Raw genomic sequence first — 13,513 nt, 5'->3', positions numbered from 1 at the left:
TAAAGATCTCCTAGGGAACCCATCCTTGTCATCATTCTTTACAGTTGAGCGAGCACACCGGGCCTTATCCCCACGCCCCAAACCTGGTGATATACCCAGACCCATCATTGCCAGGATCCTGAACTATCGAGACAGAGACCTTATCCTGCGCCTGGCGAGAGAGAAGGGTGACCTGCGCTGGGAAGCCCATACGATCAGAATCTTCCCGGATTTTTCCGTCGGAGTGCAGCAAGAGAGGAGGCAATTCTTGGGCGTCAAGAAACTCCTTAGAGAGCGCAATGTTCCCTATGCCATCCTGTTCCCCGCGAGACTCAAGATTACTCACAACGGAAAACTTTTCTTTTTCACTATCCCTGATGAGGCAACGAGATTCATCGAGGCGCAGATCCCACTCCCTAACCCAGCGGGGGCCCGCCTCAATAATGCATAAGCATATCCTGATCTACCTGTCTATGCTAACCCTATCTGGTGATCCTATCCATCCAACGTGAAAATGGCAACCTCGCTTTTCAATTAGCAAATGTTGATCCCTGTTGCCAATGACTGGGCTGCCGGCTCTTGCCCCAATGCTTGAAACACATAGTGTCACTTGTCCTCGTTGCAAAAGTTCGGCTGGCTGCCCTGACCACACCTGCTTCCGTACTCTATTCACTCGGACTGGCCCACAGACTACAGGGATCATGCACTGGATCCGCCCTCCGCAGAAGCCCACCTTGGGCAGTACTCTGTCCACTTCCACAGTTCACAACGCCGACTACACGGCAACGGCGCGCCTCTCTGCAGCTGCAATGTTATTCTTTGTTTTCACCTTGTTGCCACTGTTTCTGGGCCCCCGTTGGGCCACGGTGGGGACACACCCCCGTTGGGTGCTGCCCGCCGACTGTTGTCTAGATGCGACCTCTGGCCCCGCTGGAGACGCCTGGGCAATGGGAACTGATGGCACTTGTGTTTGGGAAGGGGGGGTCTACACTGCAAGTTGTGGGTGGGCAGTGAGGGAGGGGGGCACAAAAAAGGGGAGTTTGTTAATGGAAAAGGCATGGAAGAGGGGTGCACGATTGCAGCACTATGTGTGTGTTCGTCAATGGGCTCTGTTACACTGCACGTAGGAGCCTATCGCAGTTGGGATGTCCCATAACACTGCCCTATGTCTATTAATATTATGACATGGAATGTTCGGGGGTTGAGCAACTTTACCAAGGCACGTAGAATTACTGCATACGCCCAGAGACATGGAGTTAAGGTACTCCTTCTGCAAGAAACACATGCCTTAGGGCGATTAGCTGCTTGTCTCGCCCCTAGCTGGGGCCCCACCAGATACTATACAAAATACTCCACTCAGGCTAGAGGAGTACTCACTCTGGTTCACAAATCGGTCCAGTTCCTGCTGCGCACTAGTCACATTGACCCTGAAGGCAGGTATGTAATACTCCACTGTCTACTGGCGAATAGGGAATGCCTGTTGGTAAACACATATGCCCCTAACTTTGATGCGCCAGAATTTTTCGACACAATTACCTGCGTTTTGTCGAAATATGCAGGGGTCCCCATCATATGGGGGGGGGACATGAATCTGACACTTGACACCGTCCTAGATAGGTCTGGGATTGCTCGTAGGGCTGTCACGCGCGCGGCAATTAGGCTGCGCACACATATGGATGCACTAGGACTCAGGGATGCATGGAGAGTCCTCCACCCACAGTCAAGGGAGTATACCTTCTACTCTTCGGTGCACGACAGTCTATCGAGGATAGACCTATTCCTCATATCGGGCGAATTGGTTAGCAAGGCCGCAAATGCACAGATACACCCGCGCACACTCTCGGACCACTCCCCAGTAACGTTGCAAATCACACTGGAGCGTGACCAACCCTCCCGCTCAACATGGCGATTCAAATCTGAGGCCCTCCAAGATATAGTCTTCAGGGCCGAAATTTTGGCCGACATCAACACTTTCTTTGAATGCAACAACAGACATGACACCTCTGATGGAGTGCGCTGGGAGGCCTTTAAGGTCTTCATTAGGGGGATGTGTATCTCCAGGGAAGCTGGGGTCCTCAAAGCCATTAGAAACAGCTTGCATCGGTCGGAGGGGAAGCTTAAAGACCTCGAAAAGCAATATGCCTCCACCCCTTCCCCGATCATACTGGCACAAATCAGGTCGGAACTTGAAACATTCGAGGCTCATGCCCGAAGGGAGCTACAGTACTATACCCGCCCGATGGCTGCCCGGAAATATGGCGAGGGGGACAGACCCGGGAGGACACTTGCCAGACTGGCCCGTGCAGAGTGTGGCAAAACACGCATAGACTGTGTCCATGATGCCTCCGGAACTCTGGGCTGGTCTGACCAACACATTCTAGAAACCTTCACCGCATTCTACACAGCCCTATACGGTCCCCGACAAGAACACAGTCTGCAGGACACCGACCTCCTTCTTGATCAAATCCCCATGACCCTCATCTCCCACGACACAAGGAACCAGCTGGAGGTCCCGTTCACTCTTGATGAGATAACCACCGCCATATCGAGCTGCCCCAAAGGCAAAGCACCTGGCCCTGACGGTCTCACCTCAGAGTTCTACCAGGAACATGTAGCCACCCTGGCACCCAGACTCCTTGAGGTCTGGAACGAATCGCTCGAACTAGGTACGCTGCCCCATTCTCTACGTGAGGCTCTTATAACCGTACTCCCCAAACCGGGCAAGCCACCGGAAGAATGCGGGTCTTATAGACCCCTCTCCTTAATAAACACAGACACAAAAATATTTGCCAAAATCGTTGCGAGCAGGTTCCTCCCGATAATGTCCTATCTGGTCCACCCGGATCAGAGCGGATTTGTCCCTGGCAGATCCACGTCTCTTAACATTCGACGACTGTTCAATGTCATGTCCAGAATCGATCCCGATGCCCATGCCGTGGCAGTTACTCTCGACGCCCAAAAGGCGTTCGATATGGTGTCATGGCAATACATGTGGGCAGTTCTCCATAAAATGGGAATTGGCCCGCGAATGATATCATACATTAAGCTGTTATACACTGACCCGGTGGCCAGAGTTCTTATCAACTCTAAAGTCTCCCCCCCCTTCGCGCTGTATAGAGGCACTCGCCAAGGTTGCCCGTTCTCCCCAATACTCTTCGCACTCGCTATTGAACCCATGGCCGACAGTGTCCGGAACAAACATGCTCGGAAAGGCATACGTATGCAAGACACCCCAGAGATCATCTCATTATACGCAGATGATGTACTCTTATACATCAGAGACCCAGCTGCTCACTTAGATCCCATTCTCCGAGATATAATTAAAATAGGTACATTCTCAGGTTTCACAATCAACTACACTAAGTCCGACATCTTCCCACTCACGGCGGCGACCCCCCGACCGGATTGTGAGTTCCCCCTTCGCTGGTCGCCCGAGGGCATCGGTTACCTTGGAGTGCGGGTCTCCCTCGGTAAGCCATCATTGTTAGCTGACAATTACACAGCTATGGCGCACCTAACGGAGTCCCGGCTGTCGAGGTGGCGTGCTCTGCCGCTGTCCCTGTCGGGCAGGCTCTCTTTGATTAAAATGATTATTGTCCCTAAGCTGCTCTACATTTTCGCGAATGTGCCAATCTGGCCCGGAAAGCGATATTTCAGGGACCTCCACGCGGCCTGCGCCCGCTTTCTGTGGCATGCGGGAGCGGTGAGGAAAAAGTGGCAGCATATGACTCTCCCTTATGAGAAGGGGGGCTTCACTGCCCCGGACTTCGCAAAGTACTGGATTGCCGCACAAGCACAACACGCCTCACACTGGTATACATTTACGGACCCTCCCCCACATGTGAAATTAGAGACACTGGCATGCGAGGAAATTAACCCCCTATCCCTCATTCTGCACCACACATTCCGAGCTGATGCCCCTGCCGACCCGGTGGCGGCCACGATCTTGGCTTGGAGGCGATTGCTGCAGGCAAACACCGGCCACCACCCATACTACAAATGGCTGCCCATCTGGCAGTTCCCGGGTCTCAGCCCCACTCATGATAAACCCCTAATTGAACGCTGGGACAGCCTTGGTTACCGAGCGTTGACCGACCTTTTCCCTGACGGGAAGTTCATTACCCCGCAGACGTGGAGACCCGGTCACACCGGCTCGGCACTCGAAATGCTGCAGTACTTCAGATTAAGAGCAGCAGTTCCTGCTTGGTGGCCCTCCTACCCAGATGAGCCCCCAGACTCCCCTGAAATCCAATATATAGCCAACTCGGCCGGAGCTAGGGGCATAACTTCATCGCTGTATAGGTCGCAGATGGCTAGCATTGATTTGGCACTGCAGCCGGCGCGCGACTTGTGGAGTGATGAACTGGGTGTCCCCCTCTCGGATGTATTGTGGAACAAGATGTGTTTGCACACACGTAAAACCTCCCTCAACGCTAGATATAGATGTATGCAGTATAAACTCCTAAACCCCCTATACTACACGCCGCACAAGGTGGGACGGTTCACCCCAGGCCAGGCTCAGTTGTGCCCTAGATGCAAATCCACTGCTGCTGATCACATACATATGTTTTGGTCCTGTGTGGCCCTGGGCCCATATTGGGAGGCCATTATTGCAGCGTTATCTGAAATAATAATGACCCGAATCTCTCCTGCACCACTTGCAGTTCTGGTTGGTGTGTGGGACGAACCTGAAGCTAGGAAGATGGCTAGGTTTCTGAATGTTGCTACCATGGTAGCTAAAAAATGTATCCTACAATGCTGGAAACGCCGCTCTCCCCCATCATTCGAGATGTGGCTAAGGGCCCTCACCTGGACTCAGGGGTGCGAGGAGGACTACATTAATACCCTCCCATTGTCTTCCCGCCCCAAAAACGTATGGTCAGAGTTCTGTAGCTACCTGAACAATAAGGAAGACACTGTACGGGCATCATCACCTCTACCTGATGAGTTAACCCCTGCTGCCGATTAAAAACTCTGTACTATATGCATGAGCGCTCAGCTCCCTGTTTAAGACTCGCAAGATGTGTAGTGTGATACATGTAACTGCATTACCAACTGATATGCGCACTGTGTTTGTAATCTGTACTCTTTCTATGCCAATAAAAAAAAAAAAAAAAAAAAAAAAAAAAAAAAAGGGATGCAGAGGGGGTTGCGGTCGGGTTATAATCATAGAGGAACAGGGGGATTGTGGGGCCAACCCACCCATGATTTTTTAACAAGTATTTTTTTCGGTATTTTCATTTTGTTAAACCTGTTTTCGTTAAATTCTTTCCCACTGGTTTCTTGAAAATCCTGGCCGTGGACCCTATGCTGCTACTCTTGCTGCCACCTAGCTTATGGTTAAATGTATAAACCAGGACTTGAATGACCCAGATAGGTCGGTTTATCTGCCAAATAGTTCTGATCTATATCAGTGTTTTGGTGGGCGTTTCGAGGGTTCTACGTGATTTCGCCGAAGTATTTTTCAACGTGGGACTTTTCATCGCCACGTTTTCATCGACCAAAACTTTTTTTTTTTTTTTTATTTATGGTGGGGTTCCCCCCCAGACTCCCCCCTTAATTAAATAATCATACCCCAACCCCAACAAAACACCCACCAAAAAATATTTTTTTAGAAAGGAGTTTTGGTCGATGAAAATGTTGGCGATGAAATGTCCCACGCTGAAAAATACTTCGACGAAAGGCGTGTATACCATTTCGAGATGTAGTTATCCCAGAATTTGTTTCCACCCGCATCATGGTTGCATGCAATGATCCAATGATCCAAATGCGTGAATGTCAATAGGACATCATTTTCCAGCCCTGCGAGTAATTATCTGCTGAGAACAAAGAAGGCACGGAACAGAAAAACTAAGTACTCCTGTAGAGAATGACAAGCCTTGATGGAAAACTGTATCTACCAAGATGTGTCAAACCTTGATGTGCTAAGGGACGACAAAAAGAAAAACTATTATGTGCTCTAGCACCTTGAAGCGTCTCCAATAAAGATTTCAGACCAAATAAGCAGACAGACTCAAGGAATATGGTTACTACTTTATTCTCAGTTTAATAAAGCAGGGCCAACTGGCACACAGCAGACGGATGCTTGCACACTCACACACACACTTGATTAAAGAGGGGTCTTATATTATACCCCCACATGCATCATGTATGACCTCATCCTACGTGGCAAACCATAAAACATATTAGTGGGAGAGATTGGTTAGGGAAACATATCTACTTATAGAATATATATGGTTTAGTACTTCATTGGCTGTATCTTATCTGTAAGACAACCCTCGAACTACCTCTAAATATGTATAATATTGATTATAGCAAATAAAATGAAAGCAAAGCAGATTGATCTATGCAACATTGTATAGCAGGTTGCCCCATAGACACACTGATTGGTTGGCATTCTTACCCAACCTTGGATTTTCGGCTCAGCTAGCAGCATGTAAGGAAACCGAAACCCAGGTGCATGAATCACATCAGATTACACCCTACTTTCCCTATTAGTCCATCATCTCTCATCAGTCCGGCCATCAGCCAATGTTTCCCATCTGGAGTTGACCTTGAAGACTGTTCTCTGTTCTAGGACATTCAAGGGTGTGAAAACACATCACTATCTTCATCCGAAGCTTAATGAATAGCCCTTGTTTTCGACCTTTGAGTCACATGTGAAGAGACCACAAATGTGTCCAGTTTAGCCTCTTATTTACTGCTATTTGATTTAATTATACTGGGTGTCATTGCTCATTTTGGCCTCTAGAGACTTGCTCACTCTAACTTGTATAGACAGTGTACACTTTTAATTGTCAAATAATTGGCTCTTGCTGATGTTTTCTTCTTCTTTGATCTAAGAGAAATATGTCTCATCCATGGCTTATCAGTCTGCCTCCCTTTGTACTTTGCAGCTATTCCTTAAAAATAGCATCCTGGATCCCAAGCCAACATTGGGCCTCATTACAAGTATGGCAGTAAGGCAACAACAACGCTGGTATCGCTACCGGCGCCGTTGCTACCGTACTGCCATACTACAAATTCTGCTTGCGGGTGGCCTTGCAGCCACCAGGTATGACCTGAGGCCGTACCGGCACCCGCGAGCAGAACATGATGGTAGCACCGGTACCGTTATTAATGGTACCAGTGCTACCACCCTCCCCATTCCCATTGAGCCCTATGGGGCTCAAAGGGAATGGGATGTACTGGGCCCGGCACCCGCAAAAGGGCAATTACCGGGACCTGCTGGGCCCGAATAGCCCATTAATTGCCCATTTGCGGGTGCCGGACTCGGATGTGAGTTTGGAGGTAACCTTGCCGGTTTTACCAGCAAGGCTACCTTCAACCTTGTAATGAGGACCATTGACTACTCTTTGTTTTGCACACAAACCTTTTCATTTAGTGTCTCTTGACTCTGAAACCCTGATCGGCTGCTGAGGTATTTGAATTGAATATTTAGAGGAGCCGGCGTCAATTTTCCAACTATGGCCATCCTTACAAGTTATATATTCCTCTATAGCAAGCTTCTATGTATCTTTTGTACCTTGCATTACTGCGTATTTACACTTATTGGTCAACAAGTTACTTTGTTTTCTTTTGCATTCATGATTACTTTATCATTTCATACATGTTTCTGGTATCACTTCAGTTACATTGGCACTCTTAGGTATTTCCATATCGTTTCAGCATGGCTTCGTATATCTTCTTTATGACATCACTCTGCCTTCATCAGATTTCACTCAACGATCCATGATGTCCACTGGTGCATGTTGACATCCTTCCATACGGCATCCTTCCACACTTTCAGTGCAAGGGTACATTCAATACGGTTGTTTGAGTGCATATAATCTCTCATATTCTCGTTGCGGTGTAGGTATTAGACATGGAGTCTCACACATGGCCCTTCTCCTGCTGTTCCAGTATGATGGCGGTGAGGGGGCGGGAGTTAGTAAAAATGCATCCTCCTGCTCCTCTGCAGTTACTTAGTGCCCAGGGGAAACCCCCTTTTCACGCCGCCATCCTCCCATAGAAAAATGAAGTTGCTGATGTCCTGCCTTCAGATCTCTTTGAGGACAGGTCAAGAGGGACATGCTATCTTCTAATTGAACATACCACCATCTTGTTCTCTAGGATATTGCTCTGCTCCACAATGCTGTCTTGCAGGCTTGACCCAGTCCCTAACATGAGGACTATGGTTGCTCCTGCACAACATGATGGCAAGCGTAGCAGGATTCTACTAACTAAACAGTCTTTCAAGGTGACTATTTGAATCGCCTTCCGTTCAAACACAGAAAAAAACGTGTTTTCTTTTAACAGTCTAAAGCAGCTGCAAGCGAAGATGGAAAAAGACATTCTGAAGATTGGAGAAGTTTCTGGAGCTAGCAGTCACTTCCTTGCAAACACACAATCAAATTCTAGGCACATATGCCACTTCGTTCATGACTCTACTTGGTTTTGTGTAACCTACAACTAAAACCTGAAACAAAATGTGTGATGAAACCACAGTTGACTCTTCAAATAAGTGGTAACATGACCCATCTGCTTAAAATACAGGTCACATGTTCCAAACCTGGCTGGGGCCATCTCATCTTTCATTTTCCCAATGTCAATAGATGAAGTATTATTTTTTTCTAGTGGTTTGCACAAATCCTATGGTGCTCTTGCTTGTCTATGTGCGTTTATGGTTCATGGGCGATTGCCTTTCTTCTCTGCTTTCCTATCCTCCCTTTCCTGTCCTGAGCCACATGGGGATAGGGGTTATGTGTGAGGGGGATGCCCTGCACATAAGGGCAGAGGTTGCACAGGCATTATTAGCCATACATACTAAATATATATTGTTGGTTGAATTACCCAAAACCAGAACGATAAAAACAATCACAAATCGGCCAAATACTCAATGCACCATTTGCAAGGAAAACAAAGATTGATTACATGCAAAAAGCACAGAGCTGGCCTCACCGAAAGAATGTACAGGTTTCAGAGTGGAGAACCGCAAATTAATAAAACTATGCATAATAAAGATTGCAACATGATCCCATACTCCCCATCGGCTAACACCTATACACACTTCTACTAATGCCCTATAGTACATTACCCTGTTAGTCACGTATCATCTAAAACACATTCCCCCAAACATGTGACCCACTACATCGTCATTGTGAAACTTAGGAGTTGATTAACTACCAGGTACATTGTTATCATAATACATTTCGTTAATGAGTAAATAGTCTGGACCATCACATGATGTGCACCCCTCCATCAGTGCTGGGTTAAAGTGTAAATCGCGAGGTCACCTTTGCTGCGATAATACAATGGACCTCCTCACTATACCAGACACGCTAGCAGCACATACAGCAACCTGCCCTTAAAGATACATTTATTAGCATCACCTCTCCTCCTCCCAGTCCCAAATCATGGTACAGCCTTAGCACATCTCCCTCCCCTATCTCTCTGGGAACGCAGGTGCCCATGAATAACATGATCAGGGCACCACTCTTGTGTTTGAATTTCGTTTATTTATTGATCCGTAGAGTGCAGTGCCTGTGGTTCCAATAGGATGACTGCTCTTTGGTTGCGGGAGGGCAGGGATGCTCTAAATCCTCACCAGACCTCTTGGCATTCCATAAAACCATGCCTGCTCACATAAATTCAACCTTCGAAAGGCGCATCCCTACCCTCCACCAACCTAAGATTCCTTTCCCAGCTCCTCTGAGCTCTGCAGCTGCACTCAATTAACTGTTATCAGCACAGCAGAGCTGCCTGCAGCCTTGGCATCATAGGTTCCCTCTGGGAGATGAAAGGAGGACTCGTTTCTAGATCAACTGGACAGAGCCACAACTGAACAGAGCCTACTTCCTTAGCCCCTGGACCTCACCTCTACCACAACACTTTTCTGACTCATCTCACATGCCTACCTATGACAGCTACCTACTCACACATTTTTTTTTTTTATGGAACGCTTCACGAATTTGCGTGTCATCCTTGCGCAGGGGCCATGCTAATCTTCTCTGTATCGTTCCAATTTTAGTATATGTGCTGCCCAAGCGAGCACCCTACTCACACATTTCTTAAAAATCAGGCACCATATGCTACCACCTAATGCAAAATACATCATCCTATCTAAAACCTATGCACCCGCAACGTAAATATACTATTGCTCCTTCTGTGAGGCTGTCAAATGTTTCAAAGCTAACTACAAATGAGCACAACTCGAAGCTAGGTCCGCGCTCAATAAATACCATATTAATATTGGGCTAAGTATACTCTGAGGGCCTAAATTGTCCCAAGATACTAAAGGAGTCCAACCGACATTTGAACAACGTGTTGTTTGATCATAACAGACAGTGACCATTGTTTCATCCCAAACTTCAAAGGAAGACAAAGACTTAAATAATAAAACAGGGACAGAGAGTTAAATACAATACAGCAAAGGATATCCCTCCAATAGAAACACCACTCAGGTGAAAATAACAATAAATACCACACAACTGGAAAGTTAAACTAAATTAATAAACACATTTAAATAAACAGTTTTGATGGCAACACTAAATTTAATTTATAGAAAAATGTTAACAAACAAGTTTGATTACAACTAAATATGTTATTATTATAAAAATATCAAAACAATGTAACAGACTCATGGATAACATAATAAGAAAGTGCGTACTGAAAGACAATCCAAACAATTGTTTCAGTTTTTTCCAAATAATTGAAAAAGTAAATAGATACAAAGAAAAATGAAAAAAACAGAGAATGGATGCTTGGCAAGTGGTTCTATTTTGCAACTCTATGAAGATATATGGCACCACGGGCACCTTCACTGCCTTATACCTTGAATCGCTGGTCACTACGGCAGGGATTGGAGGTTGCTGTGCAAAGCGGGCCTCCGATTCCCAAAATGCCTAGTGTAGACATGCAGTGTGGGGACGTGACTGATGCGTCCTGGCTGCCATGGCAACACGTCACATCCTGACCTGGGAGAAGCCAGAAGAAGAACAAAAGACCTGCAGATGAATGGAACGGTTCTTGACAAACCTCTAGTGTGTCTAGTGGCCTATTTCTTGGTGTACTAGCATTTCTTCTGCCCTGTGTAACAAATGTGCCTGCCTCCAACCCTGCCTTTGGATATTGTTTTAAAAAAAAATGTTTACTGTGCATTTGTAAGGCACTTATACATCAAATAGAGTGTGTTTCATAGCGCCCCAAGATTACTCCTTGGGTTTGATGCACCTGTTGATTACCTATGTTTTACCAGGCCTGTTCCCCGCCTCCTAGTTGACATTTGGATTGTTATTACAGGTCCAGAATCTGCTCTTGTATCGGTCTTGCAATTAAGTGTATTACTAGAACCAGTTCCATGCGATAATACCCCCGCAAAAATGTCACCATGCAAGAATGGCGATGTTATTTTACGGCAATATTACCATATGGAACCTGCGGGGGACACCCGTGCAAACCCCATATTTTTTTTAAAGGGAGCTGGGGACACCCCCTGCAACCCCTGCTCCCATTTGCCCCCTATATTGTCCCCATAAATAATGTCGCCTATGCCGTGTCCCAACGACTATATGTATGGTGACATTATTTATGGGGAAAATATTACCTGATACCCTATAACCTCTGGAACTTATCTCTATACTAAGTTGATCATGGATTGTCTGGCCCTGGAACTGGTCCTTGTCCTCTATCGACCCTTATTAGTTGTGCTCTCATGCTTCCCTGGAGCGTCCTTGTGTTTTGTTTCTGTTATCTGCATCCTCGTCCCGCACAGGCAGTAATCCTCCTTGCTTAACTCTTTTTCTCCCTCACCTGTTTCTTCAGCAATACCTGATACAGGTGAGTTGTCTTATCTTTGCTCTGATGTGTATATGTGCTCTGCAGACATCAATCATAACAGAATAAATAACTAATCAGCAGAACATGCATGTTCCACTAATGTCCAAAAGTGGATTTATTTGCATTGACTTAAGCACTTAAGTTTGGAGTTCTGCAGCAGCAACGTGTTCAGTGGCCAAGCCTTCATCAGGACACTAAAGGTACCGACTCATTTTCACCTGTTTGTGCGTTACCCACCTTTCACAAAATATTCCTAAAATGATGCAAGTATCTTTTTAGTTGGTAATGGATGGATCTTCTTATTAACGTCATGCTGTAGTGTGAAAGTTATGTTAAGGTTCCTATGTTTCAGACAAAAAAAACGGGTATTCTTAGGTGCTCAGACAAGAAGGGCCCTAGCTGTATTTGGGTAAGTAACTTTCATACTGGAGCATTGAAAAAAGCTGCTGGGACTGGGACCCATCACAGTCGTACTGATTCAAATTCATAGTTTCATCCCAGCCATTGTATCTTGACCCCCGACGTATGACCCAAAGTTCCTTAATGTATTACTTAACATTAATGTATAGCTATAGGTGTTTTTAAAAGAAAAACTTCTTATCTTGATGGATGTTAGACTTTGGGTGGGCAAACCATTGAACAAAACATCACAAGACCTGAACCCCAACATGCTCATGTTCAACCCAACTTGCACAGACTCACAGAGTCATATGCCAGACTAGGTCTTCAGTTTTTACATCGATTTACTAGACTTGGTGAGTATAGAGCGGTTGTGATCAGATCTTACAAGGATCATAGGCAAATCGCCAAAGTGGGTCGCAAAACATACAATACAACTCAGACTATGCGGCACTGACCACTTAGTGTCTTGGATTCGAGAGAATTTACTCAATCCTCCTTACTGACTCATAATAATAATAATAATAATATCGCATTCACATACTCGCTACAAACCCTCAGGTATCTGAACGCTGCTTATTATTACCCACGGTGTGTGGTGCTCATTTATCGAGCTCGGAAGGATGAAAGGCTCAGTTTGGCCCTGCCGGGATTTGAACCTGCGGTAGCAAGCTCTGCACGGATGTCAAAGCAAGCGCTCTACTCACTGTGCCACTTGGCATACTACCTTAAAGGTATCACCACCCCCTCGACCCTAAAAGTTCTCCTGGTCAATTTCCACATTGTAAGATTACTAGACATAGTGGCCATGTAAAAAAAAAAAAGAGGATCAAACCAAAGTCATAAGCGGCCAACCAATGGTTTACAAATTTGGCAACCACAAAATGGCTGGAAGAAAACTGGTTAAAAAAGAGGTTTATATCGGGAACACCTGGCCTGCTGTAGCCAATGAAAAAAATGCTCAAGAATGCAATGAATCAGAAAAAAGGGTCCAAGAACAGCAGCACCACTGATGCTTCAACTAACCTCACAGTGCTAGTCAAAATAGGCAAGTCGTTATTTGTACCAGACCAAATAAAGGTCATCTCAGGAAATTGTGAGCGATGGTCTATACATTCAACAAAACAAATGAAAGTATTCTGCGGTTATTTGACTTCTAGCTCCTGTGTATGGCATTGAAAGCTCTGCAACCGCTGCCTGATGCCAACATCGCCTTCATCAGCTTCACATCAAAGATGGCAAAAGCAATGAAGACATCAGTCCGCTTTGTAATGGCTAAATCATGGCCAGTATAAGGATTCATGCAACCTGTTATGAA

At 46.1% G+C, this 13,513-nt stretch overlaps 1 protein-coding gene and 1 non-coding gene across 5 annotated transcripts in view; both read right to left on the bottom strand.

Moving 5' to 3' along the window:
• Positions 1-13,513, bottom strand: part of DOC2A (double C2 domain alpha) — an 890,443-nt gene that overhangs the window by 773,368 nt on the left and 103,562 nt on the right. The gene's annotated exons all lie outside the window — the stretch shown is intronic.
• Positions 9,906-10,012, bottom strand: LOC138581574 (U6 spliceosomal RNA). Its single transcript, XR_011304636.1, has one exon. It is a non-coding gene; the product is annotated as a U6 spliceosomal RNA (small nuclear RNA).

Source organism: Ambystoma mexicanum, chromosome 3p (genome assembly GCF_040938575.1).
Source record: "Ambystoma mexicanum isolate Mex_15411 chromosome 3p, UKY_AmexF1_1, whole genome shotgun sequence".
NCBI classification, from domain to species: domain Eukaryota; kingdom Metazoa; phylum Chordata; class Amphibia; order Caudata; family Ambystomatidae; genus Ambystoma; species Ambystoma mexicanum.
Note: the sequence above shows the minus strand (reverse complement) of the source record. Positions and strands in the feature narration are given on the sequence as shown.